The sequence below is a fragment of the Dendrobates tinctorius genome, unplaced genomic scaffold (genome assembly GCF_039654945.1).
Source record: "Dendrobates tinctorius isolate UK_male_01 unplaced genomic scaffold, ASM3965494v1 ptg000035l, whole genome shotgun sequence".
Classification (NCBI taxonomy): domain Eukaryota; kingdom Metazoa; phylum Chordata; class Amphibia; order Anura; family Dendrobatidae; genus Dendrobates; species Dendrobates tinctorius.
Genome location: NW_027361703.1, coordinates 15,492,917 through 15,514,627, shown reverse-complemented (window position 1 = coordinate 15,514,627; position 21,711 = coordinate 15,492,917).

Here is a 21,711-nt window from a genome sequence, read left to right as displayed (position 1 = left end):
CCAGATAACATGTATGGATAGCGTACACATTCAAAATATATGTCTCAGGAGGCAGGCTCAGACGGTGTTAGGCCCAGTATGGATTGCACGTGATTGCACAAAGGTTAGAAAGGGTACCGTATCCCCGGATAACATGTATGGATAGCGTACACATTCAAAATATATGTCTCAGGAGGCAGGCTCAGACGATGTTAGGCCCAGTATGGATTGCACGTGATTGCACAAAGGTTAGAAAGGGTACCGTATCCCCAGATAACATGTATGGATAGCATACACATTCAAAATATATGTCTCAGGAGGCAGGCTCAGACGGTGTTAGGCCCAGTATGGATTGCACGTCATTGCACAAAGGTTAGAAAGGGTACCGTATCCCCGGATAACATGTATGGATAGCGTACACATTCAAAATATATGTCTCAGGAGGCAGGCTCAGACGGTGTTAGGCCCAGTATGGATTGCACGTGATTGCACAAAGGTTAGAAAGGGTCCCTTTTCCCCGGATAACATGTATGGATAGCGTACACATTCAAAATATATGTCTATACATCAGGAGGCAGGCTCAGATGGTGTCAGGCACAGTATGGATTTGACGGCCCAGATTACACAGCGGAGGAGCAGGGAGAGGTAAAGATTGCAAATGCTGGGGCCCTGCCCAAGCAAGGGGGGCCCACTCGTGGGCGTCGGTACTGGCACTGGGCCCCTCATAGTACAGCGGTGTGTCTGACGGCGGGTGTGCACCACCACTGTCAGAGACACTTGATTGCACTATGAGGGACCCTGTGCCAGTGCCCGCGCCCAAGAGTCGGCCTACCCACCTGTCCAGTGCAACGGCACTCGCACGGTGTCGTGCGCTAGGTGGTGACCCCGGCCATGGGGGGAGGCAGCACAGTTAGGGAGTTTTAGAAAGTGGCATATGTTGATGTTGGACATTCAGCTGATGCAAAAGGCGAAATAGGTGAAGTACCAGGAAGAGGTGGACCAAAGCAAGCCATTTTTCTGTCACCCTATGTGTCATCAGGGGAAGGTGGGACAAAATCCTTGGAAACCCATGCGTGGTTCATTTTAATGAAGGTTAGATCATCCACATTTTGGGTTGACAGACGGGTCCTTTTTTCTGTCAGGATTGATCCAGCTGCACTGAAGACTCTTTCCGATAGCACACTTGCAGCTGGGCAAGCGAGCTCCTGTAAGGCATATTGGGCCAATTCAGGCCAGGTGTCCAGTTTAGCGGCCCAATAGTCAAAGGGGAATGACCTGTGTGGGAGAGCATCGATATGGGAGGAAAAGTAGTTTGTAACCATAGTTGACAACTGCTGTCTCCTGTCACTTTCCATCGATGCAGTATTACCAATTGTGTGAGCGGTATTTGAAAAATCAGTCCACAACATTGTCATGAAACCCCTGTCTCCAACGCCACTTCTGCTGTGTGCACCACGAACACCTCTGCCAAGCTGCCCCCGGCCCGTACGGCTCGTGTGAGAACCATCACCGCTGCTGTGTGCTGGGAATGCCTCAAGCAACCGATTTACCAGAGTTGCTTGTTTATTAGCCAATATTAGGTCAAGGTTCTCCTGTGGCATGATGTTTTGTATTTTGCCTTTATAGCGTGGATCCAGGATGCTGGCCAACCAGTAGTCGTCATCGTTCATCATTTTGGCAATGCGGGGGTCCCTTTTTAGGATCCGCAAGGCATAATCTGACATGTGGGCCAATGTTCCCGGTGTCAATGATGCACTGCGAGTGCTGGGTGGAGGAGCACTTTCTGGCAAATCCACATCCCTCCAGTCACGCACAAACCCTGTACCAGACCTTGCCACGCCAACATTTTCACTTGCCCCACGAGATGCATCCTCCTCCCCTAAGTAATCATCCCCATCATCATCCTCCTCCTCCTCTTCTTCCTCCACCTCGTCCAGGAGAGGTCCCTGATCAGACAATGGCTGAATGTCATCAAGGATTCCCTCCTCCTCTTCCTCCTCATCAACATTGGCTGCAGACGCCTGCTCCTTAAGGTGCGTCAAAGTTTGCATGAGCAGACGCATAAGTGGGATGCTCATGCTTAGGATGGCGTCGTCTGCACTTACCAGCCGTGTGCATTCCTCAAAACACTGAAGGACTTTACAGAGGTCTTTCAGCTTCGACCACTGCACACCTGTCAACTCCATGTCTGCTCTCAAAGTGCCTGGCCGTGTATCCTCCCACAAATGCATTATGGCCTGCCTCTGCTCGCACAGCCGCTCCACCATGTGCAGGGTGGAGTTCCACCTTGTTGCAATGTCGATAATGAGGCGGTGGTTGGGAAGGTGGAGCAATCGCTGCAGCTTCTGCATACGAACGGAATGTACAGGCGACCGGCGGATGTGCGCGCACAGTCTTCGCACCTTCTGGAGCAGGGCTGTTAACTCCGGATAATTTTTGAGGAAGCACTGCACCACCAGGTTCAAGGTGTGAGCCAAGCAAGGTATGTGGCTGAGTTTTGAAAGGGCTATGGCTGCCACAAAATTACGGCCGTTATCACTAACTACCTTGCCTGCCTCAAGATGTACACTGCCCAGCCATGACTCAGTTTGTCGCTTCAAGTACTCGGCCAGCACCTCGGCGGTGTGTCTGTCGCCCAAACACATCATCTGCAACACAGCCTGCTGATGCTTTCCACTAGCTGCTCGATAGGGGGACACATCATGTGCAACAGTGGCAGCTGCAGATGGAGTGCTCGTACGACTGCGCTCTGTGGACGAGCTTTCGCTTCTGGAGGAGGAGGAGGAGGGTCGAACGCCTACAGCCAACTGTTTCCTATACCGTGGGCTAGGCAGCACTGTCCCACCACCGCTGTCCCCTGTGGACCCTGCATCCACCACATTAACCCAGTGCGCAGTGATGGACACGTAACGGCCCTGGCCATGCCGACTGGACCATGCATCAGTTGTGAGGAGCACCTTTCCGCTCACTGACTGCTTGAGTGCATGGACAATGTGGTCTTTCACATGATGGTGGAGGGCTGGGATGGCTTTGCGAGAGAAGAAGTGGCGACTGGGTAGGTCATAGCGTGGTACTGCATAGGCCATGAGTTCGCGGAAAGCTGTGCTTTCCACCAACCGAAAGGGCATCATCTCAAACGAGATTAGTTTGGCAATGTGGGCGTTCAAACCCAGTGTACGCGGATGAGAGACTGAGTACTTTCTTGACCTACTCATAGTCTGGGAGGGTGAGCTGGACTTGAGAGCTGCATATGGTGGAAGTAGCGGTGGACAGGGCGGACTGAGAGAGGGTTGATGATGGTGATGGAGTTGGGGTTCTTTCTGATGGCCTAGAATCAGTCTTTCGTTGATATAACAGTGGGATTCCCTGACTGCTGTGGTCTTGCAACGACACCTCAACATTTGCTGCTGTGCTAACCGGTGGGCTTACAGTGGGGGAAACAATGTAGCGTTGCTGACTACCTTCGTTGTGACCAGTTGCACATGTGGCACTTGAGGTTTGGTGTTGTGTCCACGCTTGCAAGTGCATGCTGGTTAAATGTCTAAGCATGCAACTGGTATTCAAATTTTTCAGATTTTTCCGTTGGCTAATGGTCTTTGCGCACTTCTTACAGATAACCTTGGCCTGATCATGAGGATTTTGGTCAAAAAAGTGCCACACTGCACTCTTCCTACTTTGGCAGACATTTTGTGGCCTAGCACACTGTGATCTTTTGACCCTCTGGACAAGCTGTCCAGCAACTCTTTTGATGTTTGGAACCTGTCTTTGGAGTGCTCCGGGCCTGCCAGATAACAGCTGTTGCGATGTCGATGTCTGCTGTGGATGCTCCTCATCTGAGCTATTGGAAGCAGCACCCTCTTCCCCCAATGGATGCCAATCTGGGTCAACAACTGGGTCATCCATCACCTCCTCTTCTATGTCATGTGCACCTTCCTCTGTGTCACCGTGTATGGTGGTATAGTGTGCGGGAAGGGGCACCTGAGTCTCATCAGGGTCAGAATCTGGCTCTGTACACTGCGAGGACAATGTAGTGCTCTGAGTGAATGTACCAGCAGAATCATCCATCAGCGGCTGTGCATCAGTGCACTCCATGTCAGATTCATCTTGGCCTGGGTAACTCACCATTTCACTTGATAATCCAGGCATGGTATGTGAAAACAGCTCCATGGAGTAATCAGTAGTATGGCTTGCGTCATCCTTCAATCTTGGTTGGGGTGAAGGACACAAGGAAAGGTGTGGTTCATGAACATGAGCCTCCAATGACGACTCAGTGCTTTTACTTTTTACAACTGAAGAAGAGGAGGCGATAGAGCTGGAGGCTGAGTCAGCAATGTAAGACAAAACTTTTTCCTGATGCTCTGGCTTTAAAAGCGGTTTGCCAACTCCTAGAAAACTAAGCGTTCGAGGCCTTATGTAGCCAGACGATGACGCAGGGTCAGCACCTCCTGCATTCGGTCCTATTTTGCTCTTGCCACTACCATCAGATCCACCACCAACACCATCATTACCAGCTGCCAACCCCCGCCCAATTCCACGGCCTCTTCCACCAGCCTTCCTCATTTTTGGTAGAAATGTAGACAAAATCCAACAAACTATATAGTAATGTAAAACAAGGTACAAAGTGTCTATAGGACAGGGGAGATTTTGAATTTCTGCAGACACTTGTGGACACTGGACTAGAGTTGAGCGAAACGGGTCGAAAAAATTCAAAAGTCGCCGACTTTTGTCAAAGTCGGGTTTCATGAAACGAAACCCGACCCTAGGATGAGGTCAGCCACGAGGTCGGCAACTTACGCGCCAAAGTCGCGTTTCAAAAGTTTGTTTTGCGCTCTTTTTCAGCCAATCAGGATCCACGGACACTGTGGGCAACGTGATAACATAGGCACGGGTCACCACCATCTTTCAGAAGGGCATGCAAGTGATTGGCTTGCTTTGGTGGGCGTCACAGGGGGTATAAAAGGGCGTGCACGCCGACCGCCATCTTACTTCTGCCGATCTTAGTATAGGGAGAGGTTGCTGCTGATTCTGTAGGGAGAGCGTTAGGCAGGGAAGAAGACAAAAAAACTGCTTCTGCTGCTAGCGATTTGGCCTGCACAACACACAAGTCACTGTGTGTGCAGTGCAAGGGGAGGCTATATTGTGGTGTATCAGTGGTGTTGGTTGTTGGGCTGCCTTTTAAGGCTTCCTGACACGCTGGCATTGCTGTTTACCCACTGCTCCGCAAACTGCTTTTTTAAAAGCAATCCAATCTCCCTTATCCTCTCGTCACTTTGGTCACAGGCAGCTGTGCCATCGAGCGTGTCACATAGCGCTCAGATATCAGTGGGCCTCACACCATCCACAAGTGTCCAGTGTCCAAAAGTGTACGCAGAGATTTAAAATCTCCATTATCCTCTCGTCACTTTGGTCACAGGCAGCTGTGCCATCGAGCGTGTCACATAGCGCTCAGATATCAGTGGGCCTCACACAATCCACAAGTGTCCAGTGTCCAAAAGTGTACGCAGAGATTCAAAATCTCCATTATCCTCTCGTCACTTTGGTCAAAGGCAGCTGTGCCATCGAGCGTGTCACATAGCGCTCAGATATCAGTGGGCCTCACACAATCCACAAGTGTCCAGTGTCCAAAAGTGTACGCAGAAATTCAAAATCTCCATTATCCTCTCGTCACTTTGGTCACAGGCAGCTGTGCCATCGAGCGTGTCACATAGCGCTCAGATATCAGTGGGCCTCACACCATCCACAAGTGTCCAGTGTCCAAAAGTGTACGCAGAGATTCAAAATCTCCATTATCCTCTCGTCACTTTGGTCACAGGCAGCTGTGCCATCGAGCGTGTCACATAGCGCTCAGATATCAGTGGGCCTCACACAATCCACAAGTGTCCAGTGTCCAAAAGTGTACGCAGAGATTCAAAATCTCCATTATCCTCTCGTCACTTTGGTCACAGGCAGCTGTGCCATCGTGCGTGTCACATAGCGCTCAGATATCAGTGGGCCTCACACCATCCACAAGTGTCCAGTGTCCAAAAGTGTACGCAGAGATTCAAAATCTCCATTATCCTCTCGTCACTTTGGTCACAGGCAGCTGTGCCATCGAGCGTGTCACATAGCGCTCAGATATCAGTGGGCCTCACACCATCCACAAGTGTCCAGTGTCCAAAAGTGTACGCAGAGATTCAAAATCTCCATTATCCTCTCGTCACTTTGGTCACAGGCAGCTGTGCCATCGAGCGTGTCACATAGCGCTCAGATATCAGTGGGCCTCACACAATCCACAAGTGTCCAGTGTCCAAAAGTGTACGCAGAGATTCAAAATCTCCATTATCCTCTCGTCACTTTGGTCACAGGCAGCTGTGCCATCGAGCGTGTCACATAGCGCTCAGATATCAGTGGGCCTCACACCATCCACAAGTGTCCAGTGTCCAAAAGTGTACGCAGAGATTCAAAATCTCCATTATCCTCTCGTCACTTTGGTCACAGGCAGCTGTGCCATCGAGCGTGTCACATAGCGCTCAGATATCAGTGGGCCTCACACCATCCACAAGTGTCCAGTGTCCAAAAGTGTACGCAGAGATTCAAAATCTCCATTATCCTCTCGTCACTTTGGTCACAGGCAGCTGTGCCATCGAGCGTGTTACATAGCGCTCAGATATCAGTGGGCCTCACACCATCCACAAGTGTCCAGTGTCCAAAAGTGTACGCAGAGATTCAAAATCTCCATTATCCTCTCGTCACTTTGGTCACAGGCAGCTGTGCCATCGAGCGTGTCACATAGCGCTCAGATATCAGTGGGCCTCACACCATCCACAAGTGTCCAGTGTCCAAAAGTGTACGCAGAGATTCAAAATCTCCATTATCCTCTCGTCACTTTGGTCACAGGCAGCTGTGCCATCGAGCGTGTCACATAGCGCTCAGATATCAGTGGGCCTCACACCATCCACAAGTGTCCAGTGTCCAAAAGTGTACGCAGAGATTCAAAATCTCCATTATCCTCTCGTCACTTTGGTCACAGGCAGCTGTGCCATCGAGCGTGTCACATAGCGCTCAGATATCAGTGGGCCTCACACCATCCACAAGTGTCCAGTGTCCAAAAGTGTACGCAGAGATTCAAAATCTCCATTATCCTCTCGTCACTTTGGTCACAGGCAGCTGTGCCATCGAGCGTGTCACATAGCGCTCAGATATCAGTGGGCCTCACACAATCCACAAGTGTCCAGTGTCCAAAAGTGTGCGCAGAGATTCAAAATCTCCATTATCCTCTCGTCACTTTGGTCACAGGCAGCTGTGCCATCGAGCGTGTCACATAGCGCTCAGATATCAGTGGGCCTCACACAATCCACAAGTGTCCAGTGTCCAAAAGTGTACGCAGAGATTCAAAATCTCCATTACCCTCTCGTCACTTTGGTCACAGGCAGCTGTGCCATCGAGCGTGTCACATAGCGCTCAGATATCAGTGGGCCTCACACAATCCACAAGTGTCCACTGTCCACAAGTGTGTGCATAAATTCTAAAACTCCCCTGTCCTATAGACACCTTGTACCTTGTTTTACATTACTATATAGTTTGTTGGATTTTGTCTACATTTCTACCAAAAATGAGGAAGGCTGGTGGAAGAGGCCGTGGAATTGGGCGGGGGTTGGCAGCTGGTAATGATGGTGTTGGTGGTGGATCTGATGGTAGTGGCAAGAGCAAAATAGGACCGAATGCAGGAGGTGCTGACCCTGCGTCATCGTCTGGCTACATAAGGCCTTGAACGCTTAGTTTTCTAGGAGTTGGCAAACCGCTTTTAAAGGCAGAGCATCAGGAAAAAGTTTTGTCTTACATTGCTGACTCAGCCTCCAGCTCTATCGCCTCCTCTTCTTCAGTTGTAAAAAGTAAAAGCACTGAGTCGTCATTGGAGGCTCATGTTCATGAACCACACCTTTCCTTGTGTCCTTCACCCCAACCAAGATTGAAGGATGACGCAGGCCATACTACTGATTACTCCATGGAGCTGTTTTCACATACCATGCCTGGATTATCAAGTGAAATGGTGAATTACCCAGGCCAAGATGAATCTGACATGGAGTGCACTGATGCACAGCCGCTGATGGATGATTCTGCTGGTACATTCACTCAGAGCACTACATTGTCCTCGCAGTGTACAGAGCCAGATTCTGACCCTGATGAGACTCAGGTGCCCCTTCCCGCACACTATACCACCATACACGGTGACACAGATGAAGGTGCACATGACATAGAAGAGGAGGTGATGGATGACCCAGTTGTTGACCCAGATTGGCATCCATTGGGGGAAGAGGGTGCTGCTTCCAATAGCTCAGATGAGGAGCATCCACAGCAGACATCGACATCGCAACAGCTGTTATCTGGCAGGCCCGGAGCACTCCAAAGACAGGTTCCAAACATCAAAAGAGTTGCTGGACAGCTTGTCCAGAGGGTCAAAAGATCACAGCGTGCTAGGCCGCAAAATGTCTGCCAAAGTAGGAAGAGTGCAGTGTGGCACTTTTTTGAACAAAATCCTCATGATCAGGCCAAGGTTATCTGTAAGAAGTGCGCAAAGACCTTTAGCCGAGGGAAAAATCTGAAAAATTTGAATACCAGTTGCATGCTTAGACATTTAACCAGCATGCACTTGCAAGCGTGGACACAACACCAAACCTCAAGTGCCACATGTGCAACTGATCACAACGAAGGTAGTCAGCAACGCTACATTGTTTCCCCCACTGTAAGCCCACCGGTTAGCACAGCAGCAAATGTTGAGGTGTCGTTGCAAGGCCACAGCAGTCAGGGAATCCCACTGTTATATCAACGAAAGACTGATTCTAGGCCATCAGAAAGAACACCAACTCCATCACCATCATCAACCCTCTCTCAGTCCGCCCTGTCCACCGCTACTTCCACCATATGCAGCTCTCAAGTCCAGCTCACCCTCCCAGACACTATGAGTAGGTCAAGAAAGTACTCAGTCTCTCATCCGCGTACACTGGGTTTGAACGCCCACATTGCCAAACTAATCTCGTTTGAGATGATGCCCTTTCGGTTGGTGGAAAGCACAGCTTTCCGCGAACTCATGGCCTATGCAGTACCACGCTATGACCTACCCAGTCGCCACTTCTTCTCTCGCAAAGCCATCCCAGCCCTCCACCATCTTGTGAAAGACCGCATTGTCCATGCACTCAAGCAGTCAGTGAGCGGAAAGGTGCACCTCACAACTGATGCATGGTCCAGTCGGCATGGCCAGGGCCGTTACGTGTCCATCACAGCGCACTGGGTTAATGTGGTGGATGCAGGGTCCACAGGGGACAGCGGTGGTGGGACAGTGCTGCCTAGACCACGGTATAGGAAACAGTTGGCTGTAGGCGTTCGACCCTCCTCCTCCTCCTCCTCCAGAAGCGAAAGCTCGTCCACAGAGCGCAGTCGTACGAGCACTCCATCTGCAGCTGCCACTGTTGCACACGATGTGTCCCCCTATCGAGCAGCTAGTGGAAAGCGTCAGCAGGCTGTGTTGCAGATGATGTGTTTGGGCGACAGACACACCGCCGAGGTGCTGGCCGAGTACTTGAAGCGACAAACTGAGTCATGGCTGGGCAGTGTACATCTAGAGGCAGGCAAGGTAGTTAGTGATAACGGCCGTAATTTTGTGGCAGCCATAGCCCTTTCAAAACTCAGCCACATACCTTGCTTGGCTCACACCTTGAACCTGGTGGTGCAGTGCTTCCTCAAAAATTATCCGGAGTTAACAGCCCTGCTCCAGAAGGTGCTAAGACTGTGCGCGCACATCCGCCGGTCGCCTGTACACTCCGTTCGTATGCAGAAGCTGCAGCGATTGCTCCACCTTCCCAACCACCGCCTCATTATCGACATTGCAACAAGGTGGAACTCCACCCTACACATGGTGGAGCGGCTGTGCGAGCAGAGGCAGGCCATAATGCATTTGTGGGAGGATACACGGCCAGGCACTTTGAGAGCAGACATGGAGTTGACAGGCGTGCAGTGGTCGAAGCTGAAAGACCTTTGTAAAGTCCTTCAGTGTTTTGAGGAATGCACACGGCTGGTAAGCGCAGACGACGCCATCCTAAGCATGAGCATCCCACTTATGCGTCTGCTCATGCAAACTTTGACGCACCTTAAGGAGCAGGCGTCTGCAGCCAATGTTGATGAGGAGGAAGAGGAGGAGGGAATCCTTGATGACATTCAGCCATTGTCTGCTCAGGGACCTCTCCTGGACGAGGTGGAGGAAGAAGAGGAGGAGGAGGATGATGGGGATGATTACTTAGGGGAGGAGGATGCATCTCGTGGGGCAAGTGAAAATGTTGGCGTGGCAAGGTCTGGTACAGGGTTTGTGCGTGACTGGAGGGATGTGGATTTGCCAGAAAGTGCTCCTCCACCCAGCACTCGCAGTGCATCATTGACACCGGGAACATTGGCCCACATGTCAGATTATGCCTTGCGGATCCTAAAAAGGGACCCCCGCATTGCCAAAATGATGAACGATGACGACTACTAGTTGGCCAGCATCCTGGATCCACGCTATAAAGGCAAATTACAAAACATCATGCCACAGGAGAACCTTGACCTAATATTGGCTAATAAACAAGCAACTCTGGTAAATCGGTTGCTTGAGGCATTCCCAGCACACAGCAGCGGTGATGGTTCTCACAAGAGCCGTACGAGCCGGGGGCAGCTTGGCAGAGGTGTTCGTGGTGCACACAGCAGAAGTGGCGTTGGAGACAGGGGTTTCATGACAATGTTGTGGACTGATTTTTCAAATACCGCTCACACAACTGGTAATACTGCATCGATGGAAAGTGACAGGAGACAGCAGTTGTCAACTATGGTTACAAACTACTTTTCCTCCCATATCGATGTTCTCCCACACAGGTCATTCCCCTTTGACTATTGGGCCGCTAAACTGGACACCTGGCCTGAATTGGCCCAATATGCCTTACAGGAGCTCGCTTGCCCAGCTGCAAGTGTGCTATCGGAAAGAGTCTTCAGTGCAGCTGGATCAATCCTGACAGAAAAAAGGACCCGTCTGTCAACCCAAAATGTGGATGATCTAACCTTCATTAAAATGAACCACGCATGGGTTTCCAAGGATTTTGTCCCACCTTCCCCTGATGACACATAGGGTGACAGAAAAATGGCTTGCTTTGGTCCAACTCTTCCTGGTACTTCACCTATTTCGCCTTTTGCATCAGCTGAATGTCCAACATCAACATATGCCACTTTCTAAAACTCCATAACTGTGCTGCCTCCCCCCATGGCCGGGGTCACCACCTACCGCACGACACCGTGCGAGTGCCGTTGCCCTGGACAGGTGGGTAGGCCGACTCTTGGGCGCGGGCACTGGCACAGGGTCCCTCATAGTGCAATCAAGTGTCTCTGACGGTGGTGGTGCACACCCGCCGTCAGACACACCGCTGTACTATGAGGGGCCCAGTGCCAGTACCGACGCCCACGAGTGGGCCCCCCTTGCTTGGCCAGGGCCCCAGCATTTGCAATCTTTACCTCTCCCTGCTCCTCCGCTGTGTAATCTGGGCCGTCAAATCCATACTGTGCCTGACACCGTCTGAGCCTGCCTCCTGAGACATATATTTTGAATGTGTACGCTATCCATACATGTTATCCAGGGATACGGTACCCTTTCTAACCTTTGTGCAATGACGTGCAATCCATACTGGGCCTAACACCGTCTGAGCCTGCCTCATGCTGTATAGACATATATTTTGAATGTGTACGCTATCCATACATGTTATCCGGGGATACGGTACCCCTTCTAACCTTTGTGCAATGACGTGCAATCCATACTGGGCCTAACACCGTCTGAGCCTGCCTCATGCTGTATAGACATATATTTTGAATGTGTACGCTATCCATACATGTTATCCGGGGATACGGTACCCTTTCTAACCTTTGTGCAATGACGTGCAATCCATACTGGGCCTAACACCGTCTGAGCCTGCCTCATGCTGTATAGACATATATTTTGAATGTGTACGCTATCCATACATGTTATCCGGGGATACGGTACCCCTTCTAACCTTTGTGCAATGACGTGCAATCCATACTGGGCCTAACACCGTCTGAGCCTGCCTCATGCTGTATAGACATATATTTTGAATGTGTACGCTATCCATACATGTTATCCGGGGATACGGTACCCTTTCTAACCTTTGTGCAATGACGTGCAATCCATACTGGGCCTAACACCGTCTGAGCCTGCCTCATGCTGTATAGACATATATTTTGAATGTGTACGCTATCCATACATGTTATCCGGGGATACGGTACCCCTTCTAACCTTTGTGCAATGACGTGCAATCCATACTGGGCCTAACACCGTCTGAGCCTGCCTCATGCTGTATAGACATATATTTTGAATGTGTACGCTATCCATACATGTTATCCGGGGATACGGTACCCTTTCTAACCTTTGTGCAATGACGTGCAATCCATACTGGGCCTAACACCATCTGAGCCTGCCTCATGCTGTATAGACATATATTTTGAATGTGTACGCTATCCATACATGTTATCCGGGGATACGGTACCCCTTCTAACCTTTGTGCAATGACGTGCAATCCATACTGGGCCTAACACCATCTGAGCCTGCCTCATGCTGTATAGACATATATTTTGAATGTGTACGCTATCCATACATGTTATCCGTGGATACGGTACCCTTTCTAACCTTTGTGCAATGACGTGCAATTCATACTGGGCCTAACACCGTCTGAGCCTGCCTCATGCTGTATAGACATATATTTTGAATGTGTACGCTATCCATACATGTTATCCGGGGATACGGTACCCTTTCTAACCTTTGTGCAATGACGTGCAATCCATACTGGGCCTAACACCGTCTGAGCCTGCCTCATGCTGTATAGACATATATTTTGAATGTGTACGCTATCCATACATGTTATCCGGGGATACGGTACCCTTTCTAACCTTTGTGCAATGACGTGCAATCCATACTGGGCCTAACACCGTCTGAGCCTGCCTCATGCTGTATAGACATATATTTTGAATGTGTACGCTATCCATACATGTTATCCGGGGATACGGTACCCTTTCTAACCTTTGTGCAATGACGTGCAATCCATACTGGGCCTAACACCGTCTGAGCCTGCCTCATGCTGTATAGACATATATTTTGAATGTGTACGCTATCCATACATGTTATCCAGGGATACGGTACCCTTTCTAACCTTTGTGCAATGACGTGCAATCCATACTGGGCCTAACACCGTCTGAGCCTGCCTCATGCTGTATAGACATATATTTTGAATGTGTACGCTATCCATACATGTTATCCAGGGATACGGTACCCTTTCTAACCTTTGTGCAATCACGTGCAATCCATACTGGGCGTGAGAACGGCTGGCGAGCTGTTAAGCAAGCTACAGCACCTGTCCAGACAAGTACAGGGATTCCCTAGCGAGGAGACTTATTTGATTGTTTTCAATGTTGGGACAGCAATTTTTGGGGAGCACTATACTCTGGAGAATGATAGATGGGGCCCACCCTACACTGGAACATTCCAAAGGTGGACATCAGACACTGGAGCAGCATTTACAGGGCCCATTATACACTAGAGCATTAGAAATGGGGCCCATTATGTTTGGAGCATTATTTGGGCCCATAAGACAGTGGAGCTTCATCCATGGGGACCAACATATACTGTAGCATTATGTGGAGCTCATCATATACTGTTTCAAACATTATATGGGACCAATGATTTTGTATGGAGAAATAGATGGGCCTCGTCATGAGATGTAAAAAGTGAGGTATTTTTCATTGTACTATACCGCTATGTCTCTGCCGTATCGGAGCATGATGAGTTGTGGTATGTGTTAAAGGGGCGCTCTTTCGCCCAGGGCACATGAAAACCTGCAGCCAGCCCCCCCCCCACAAATTAAGCCAAATAACCCCCATTTTTCAGTGCGTAACTTGTATTATGAAGTTAATTAAGGTTGACAAGCTTAAGTAAGAAGAATTGATGCTTTTGGCATTCAAATGGGCACTGTAGGTGTGTTTCCTGTCCTCCTCTCACTGCCGACTTTTATTCCCCATTGACTTACATTGGGTTTCGTGTTTCGGGACGACCCCGACTTTTCCCTATAATCGGACGATCTTGCTCGACCCGACTTTTGGAAAAGTCGGGTTTCACGAAACGAAACGCGACCCTAAAAAACCAAAAGTCGCTCAACTCTACACTGGACATTTTTGGATTGTGTGAGGCCCACTGATATCTGAGCGCTATGTGACAGGCTCGATGGCACAGCTGTGACCAAAGTGACTAGAGGATAAGGGAGATTTTGAATCTCTGCACACACTTTTGGACACTGGATGGACACTTTTGGATTGTGTGAGGCCCACTGATATCTGAGCGCTATGTCACAGGCTCGATGGCACAGCTGTGACCAAAGTGACTAGAGGATAAGGGAGATTTTGAATCTCTGCACACACTTTTGGACACTGGACACTTTTGGATTGTGTGAGGCCCACTGATATCTGAGCGCTATGTCACAGGCTCGATGGCACAGCTGTGACCAAAGTGACTAGAGGATAAGGGAGATTTTGAATCTCTGCACACACTTTTAGACACTGGACACTTTTGGATTGTGTGAGGCCCACTGATATCTGAGCGCTATGTGACAGGCTCGATGGCACAGCTGTGACCAAAGTGACTAGAGGATAAGGGAGATTTTGAATCTCTGCACACACTTTTGGACACTGGACACTTTTGGATTGTGTGAGGCCCACTGATATCTGAGCGCTATGTGACAGGCTCGATGGCACAGCTGTGACCAAAGTGACTAGAGGATAAGGGAGATTTTGAATCTCTGCACACACTTTTGGACACTGGATGGACACTTTTGGATTGTGTGAGGCCCACTGATATCTGAGCGCTATGTGACAGGCTCGATGGCACAGCTGTGACCAAAGTGACTAGAGGATAAGGGAGATTTTGAATCTCTGCACACACTTTTGGACACTGGACACTTTTGGATTGTGTGAGGCCCACTGATATCTGAGCGCTATGTGACAGGCTCGATGGCACAGCTGTGACCAAAGTGACTAGAGGATAAGGGAGATTTTGAATCTCTGCACACACTTTTGGACACTGGATGGACACTTTTGGATTGTGTGAGGCCCACTGATATCTGAGCGCTATGTGACAGGCTCGATGGCACAGCTGTGACCAAAGTGACTAGAGGATAAGGGAGATTTTGAATCTCTGCACACACTTTTGGACACTGGATGGACACTTTTGGATTGTGTGAGGCCCACTGATATCTGAGCGCTATGTGACAGGCTCGATGGCACAGCTGTGACCAAAGTGACTAGAGGATAAGGGAGATTTTGAATCTCTGCACACACTTTTGGACACTGGATGGACACTTTTGGATTGTGTGAGGCCCACTGATATCTGAGCGCTATGTGACAGGCTCGATGGCACAGCTGTGACCAAAGTGACTAGAGGATAAGGGAGATTTTGAATCTCTGCACACACTTTTGGACACTGGATGGACACTTTTGGATTGTGTGAGGCCCACTGATATCTGAGCGCTATGTGACAGGCTCGATGGCACAGCTGTGACCAAAGTGACTAGAGGATAAGGGAGATTTTGAATCTCTGCACACACTTTTGGACACTGGACACTTTTGGATTGTGTGAGGCCCAATGAATATCTGAGCGCTCTGTGACAGGCTCGATGGCACAGCTGTGACAAAAGTGACTAGAGGATAAGGGAGATTGGATTGCTTTTAAAAAAGCAGTTTGCGGAGCAGTGGGTAAACAGCAATGCAGAAATGTCAGGAAGCCTTAGAAGGCAGCCCAACAACCAGCACCACTGATACACCACAATATAGCCTCCCCTTGCACTGCACACACAGTGACTGGTGTGTTGTGCAGGCCAAATCGCTAGCAGCAGAAGCAGTTTTTTTGTCTTCTTCCCTGCCTAACGCTCTCCCTACAGAATCAGCAGCAACCTCTCCCTATACTAAGATCGGCAGAAGTAAGATGGCGGTCGGCGTGCACGCCCTTTTATACCCCCTGTGACGCCCACCAAAGCAAGCCAATCACTTGCATGCCCTTCTGAAAGATGGTGGTGACCCGTGCCTAGGTCATCACGTTGCCCACAGTGTCCGTGGATCCTGATTGGCTGAAAAAGAGCGCAAAACAAACTTTTGAAACGCAACTTTGGCGCGTAAGTCGCCGACCTCGTGGCCGACCTCATCCTAGGGTCGGGTTTCGTTTCATGAAACCCGACTTTGCCAAAAGTCAGCAACTTTTGAATTTTTTTGACCCGTTTCGCTCAACTCTACCTGTACATTATATACAGAGCTCCTGTGTATAATGTCATTGATCACTATATTACCTGTACACAGACACTGCATACTAAATACAGATATCTTGTGTATTATGGCACTTATGGTGATAGTATTATGTTTTTTATTAATGATCAGTATTGTAGTATTCAGTCACCATGTGGTGGTAATATGTGGTCTGGGCATGGTGCAGTGGATTTTGTCCCTTGTATCTGCTATTATTTGGTCACTTTGTGGTGGTAATATGTGGTCTGGTCATGGTGCGGTGGTATTTGTTCCTTATATGTGATATTATTCGGTCACTATGGTAGTAATATGTGGTCTGGTCATGGTGTGCCAGTATTTGTTCCTTGTATGTGGTATTATAGGTCACTATGTGGTGGTAATATGTGGTCTGGACATGGTGTAGCGGTACTTGTTCCTTGTATGTGATATTATTGGTCATTTTAAAAATTGAAAAATAAATAAAAATATACTTAAATTGTATTGCATATTTTAACAAATATTTAATAGGTTACAGTAGAGTAGAGCCCGGCCAAAAGTGTCTACCCTGTTATGGTGGCGGCTTAAAAAAATCTTTTGTCCAAAGCAAAAGCTGCCGGCTATATGTGTGATCTGGTGATGGGAACTGTTAATGTGTGATTGGTGAGAAGTAGAGTTTTTCCAAGAGAGAGCGGTGGGACTGTGGACAGTTTGAGGGGTGGAGTCTCAAGGGGGCCCCGAAAATTTTGCCAGTATGGGGCCCCGAAATTCCTAGTTGCAGCCCTGCAGCCACAAGGGTCTTTCCTGGGGGAATCCGAGACAGGCTGACTGGAGCGACAGTAACCATTTTGGATGGTTCAATGATAAATTGAGGGTCCTAGACAGAAATGAGGGCATCAGCTCTGACATTCTTGTCACTAGACCTGAAATGTAAAGAAAGAAAGTTAAAGTGGACAAAAAACAAACACCACCTAGCTTAGCATGGATTAAATCTCTGGGCGGACTGGAGATACGCCAGGTTCTTATGGTCTGTGTAGATAATCACTGGATAGACTGCGCCCTCCAACAGGTATTGCCACTCCTCTAAACTCATCTTAATGGCGAGTAACTCCCGGTCCCTGATGGAGTAGTTACGCTCTGGAGTGGAGAAGGCCTTAGAGAAGAAACTGCAGGACACACGTTGACCCTAGGAGGATTTCTGAGTGAGCACAGCTCTAGCCCCATATGAGGATACGTCCACTCTAGGAAGAGATGTTTGTTGAAATCCAGATGATGTAGAATGGGAGCAGTGGAGAAGGACCGTTTAAGAGAATGGAAGGCCTCTTCAACCTCGGAGAACCAGTTCTTTAGATTGGCTCCCTTTCGGGTCATAGCAGAGATGGGAGCAGTCAGAATGGAGAAGTGAGGAATGAATTGTGGATAATAGTTAGCAAAGCCAAGGAATCACTGTCTTGCTTTGATTCCCACGGGCAGCGGCCATTTAAGAATGGAGGAGACTTTCTCAGGATCCTTCCTGAGTCCTGTGTCTGAGATAATGTAGCCCAAAAAGGGAAGGGCAGACTGTTCAAAAATGCATTTCTCATACTTGGCGTAGAGTCAATTCTCTATAAGACGCTGAAGAACTTACTGAACTGCTCGTCTGTGGGTGTTAGGAGTCAGGTTCCTACGTCTGCTCTGCAGGAATCCAGACCCTTACATTCTGCGGTCTCTTGCTCTTCATCTACCGCAGAGGAGATTGCCTTGCAGCAAATCTCTCCAGGGGCTAAGTCCCTCTGTCCTCCTACTGAGCATGCTCATGAGACGGTTTCCCATTGGAGATCAGGAGTCATGTGCTCAGGTCCTGCTCCAGCTCTCATTGGTCCATCTCGGAGATCTGGAAGCTTCTGGAAGGTCCCGGCTGCTATAAAAAGTGCGCATGGCCGTTCCGCCATGCGCTAGTATAGACTATACTGCTATGTATGAATGGTGACGAATATATGATTCTGGTGACTGACTTATTACGAAACCCCTTCCCTCTGATATTACGCATGTGGTTAGGGAATTAGTTTAGTAGTCTGCGCCAGTCTGTGGCAAGCCTTAGGCCACTGTGCACACCGCACCTCTGCACTAGCATCCAACATAGCGCCTGCTTTGTAGTTGTGTCGTCCAGCGGCAGTGTCCTGCGCCGCGCTGCAGCCCTTCTTGGCGTTCGCAGTAGCAATGCCGCGCACACGGTAGGTCTAGACGGACGCAGCCCCTCTGTCTTTAGTTCCTGCTCCTGTGACCTTATACCGTGTGTGCATTTACCTGAGGCCTGCGACTCTAAGGCTGAGTTCACACGTGGCGTTTTTTTTCGCGTTTCCGCGGCGGTTTTAACCGCGCGATTTTGCCATGAAAACGCGAAAAATATGCATCCCATGCATTCCTATGGGATTCCGCAATGCTGTGCTAATGCTGTGGTTTTTACCGCGGCGGAATCGCTTCGCGGTAAAAAACGCAGCATGCTCATTAATTTGCGGAATCGCGGCGATCCTGCACCCATAGGAATGCATTGTTCCACTTACTTCCCGCATGTGGCTGTGCACACCATGCGGAAAGTAAGCAGAACAATTGCAGATGGTACCCACGGTCCGGAGGAGAGGAGACTGTCCTCCGGGCTTTGGGTACCATATCCCTGTAAAAAATAGAATTTAAAATAAAAAATATTGTTATTCTTACCTTCCGGCGTCCCGCGCAGCCTTCCCGCCTCTCTCCACGCTCCCGTTCCCAGTAAGCCTTTGCGAAAATGCCCGCGATGGCGTCCGTTCTCGCGGGATCGCAAAGTCTCGCAGTCATTCACGCGACATCATCGCGAATAACCGCGAGACATCGCGATCCCGCGAGAACGGACGTCATCGCGGGCATTTTCTCAAAGGATTACTGGGAACGGATGCGCGGGACGTCGGAAGGTAAAAATAACACCATTTTTTATTTTTTTTTTACATTCTATCTTTTACTACTGATGCTGCATAGGCGGCCTCAGTGGGATCAGTGGGATAGGCGGCCTCAGTAGTAAAAAGTTGGTCACACTTGTCAAACACTATGTTTGACGAGTGTGACCAACCTGTCAATCAGCTAAATACGTTTGCAAAATGCTAGTTTTTCTGCGGGAAAATCACGGGAATTTAAAATGCGATTTTTCCGTGGAATGGAATTCCGGAATTCTCGCGGTAATTTCCGCGAGAGTTCCGGTACGTGTGCACTTAGCCTAACAGGCTCAGCCTTTTGTATGTTTTTGTTGCGGCGCCTCTGTGTGTGAACAGAGCCCGCTCTGCGCACTTCGGGTGAACTTGAACCCGTGCGCATTATATAGCCATATTGCTCCTCTGCCATTACTCAGCAGCGGTTGTAACACCTACTGCACGGTGGACCCTGAGCAGCGAACGCACTTTATTATTATTTTTATTTAGTGCGTTCCGCCGTTCCTAACAGTGGGAGACCAGATCTGGGGAAAATACCAAAATATAGTCCAGATACACAACAACGCAGGAGTAAAGCAGGTCCTGAAAGATATCATTGATGAACTCTTGAAAAACTGCTGGCGCTTTACTAAGACCGGAGGGCATCACTCAGTATTCATAATGTCCATCTCTGGTGTTGAAAGCAGTCTTCTATTCGTCTCCCCGGCGAATGCAGATTAGATTGTTGGTACCTCTTAAATCTTATTTGGTGACGATTCTGGCACCTCTTAAGAGGTCAAACAACTTCGGGATCAGTGGGATAGGGTATTTATTTTTCACCGTGATCTGGTTGAGACCCTAATATAAACTAGACAGGGTCGGAGTGTTCCATCTTTCTTTTTAGCAAAGAAAAACACAGCCTCAGCAGGAGAGGAAGACTTTTGAATGAACCCCCTTGCCAATTTCTCCTGAATGTAGTCTGACATAGCTTGAGTCTCAGCTAGGGACAGAGGGTAAATTCGGTCTCTAGGGGGTGTAGATCCAGGAATCAAGTCGATAGGGCCGTCATATGGCCTGTGTGGCAGCAAAGTCTCTGCCTCCTTCTTGTCAAATACATCTGTGAAGGACCAATAGGCAGACGGCAAACTGTGCAGCGAAGTCAAACAAGACGGGGCCTTAGCCAGATGTACTGGAGCCAGACACTTCTCATGACAGGAATGTCACCAGCAAAGAACCTCTCCAGTTCTCCAGTCCAACACTGGTTCATGCTGTCATAGCCACGGTAGGCCTAAGAGAAAGGCGTGAGACATGTGGGAAAGAACATAGAAGACTATTCTCTCAATATGAAGCATCCCAATATGGACGTCAAGCGGCTCAGTAGCCAGACGAACCGTCTCCCGCAGAGTTCTCCCATTGAAAGATGTTATTGCTAGTGGTTTTAGAGTGAATGAACTGGGATTTGGAACCGATCCACTACAGCCTGGAGGATAAAATTTCCCGCTGCCCCAGAATCCAAACACGCTGACTCAATAAACTGGGATTCACCGGTTGTCACAGCCACAGTAAGGTAAAGAGATGTATTTTCCATCTAGTTAGGCCTCTCCTACCGACACCAGATGCCAGAGCTTCTCCGGCTTCACCGGACAGACTCGAATGGAGTGACCCATGTCTCCACAATACAGGCACTGGCCTTTAGCGTGTCGATCCCTCTGTCGCTGTCTAGCAAGGGCAAGGTGGTTGATCTGCATGGGTTCTGTTGCGTCCTCGACAAGGGAGGTTGAAGGAACAAGCAGCCTTTGAAAAGATGGAGCCAGGCGCTGCGGTCCTCTTTTACGTGCCACTTCACAGGCACACTCACGGAAACGAAGGACTATATGGATGGCGAGGGAGATCAGTTTCCGGAAATCCCCTCCCAGAATGACGCCATCAAAGCATCGTTATTCCATCTGAGTTCGGACGCGGAAGCGTACCGCATACTGCCCCAAAGATTAATTGGACTTACGGAAACAGAGAGGAGCAGAATCTGCAGAGGTGGTTCACCTGGGTTCATCGAATACTTTGTGAAAAGCTTCCAAGAATGCAGGCAAATTGGAGATGATCGGGTGCTCTCTTTCCCATAATGGGTCCAACCACGCCAGGAATGCCGCTTTTGCTCAGTCCAATGGGAAGTGCTGAGGAAGAAGTTCAAAATGTAGCCGGCACTGATTGATGAACCAGCGGCAGAGCTTCAGATTGCCATCAAAGAGTGGTGGAGCTGCGAGTTGGGGACCTGGATCTCGAACTAAGCAAACTGTCTGAGAAGTTTCCAGAGAAGACATGGCTTCTTCAACATGTGTGAACTCTGGAGAGATGTTTAAGGCCTCCAACTTGGTGTTTATGGACTACAACTGTATGGACAGCTCTTCCTGCGCGTCTTTCTGTCAGCAGAGCTCCTGGTACACGGTCCGAACAGGCAGGATTCAGTGTCCAGTGGGGTCCATCGCCTGAGCAATCT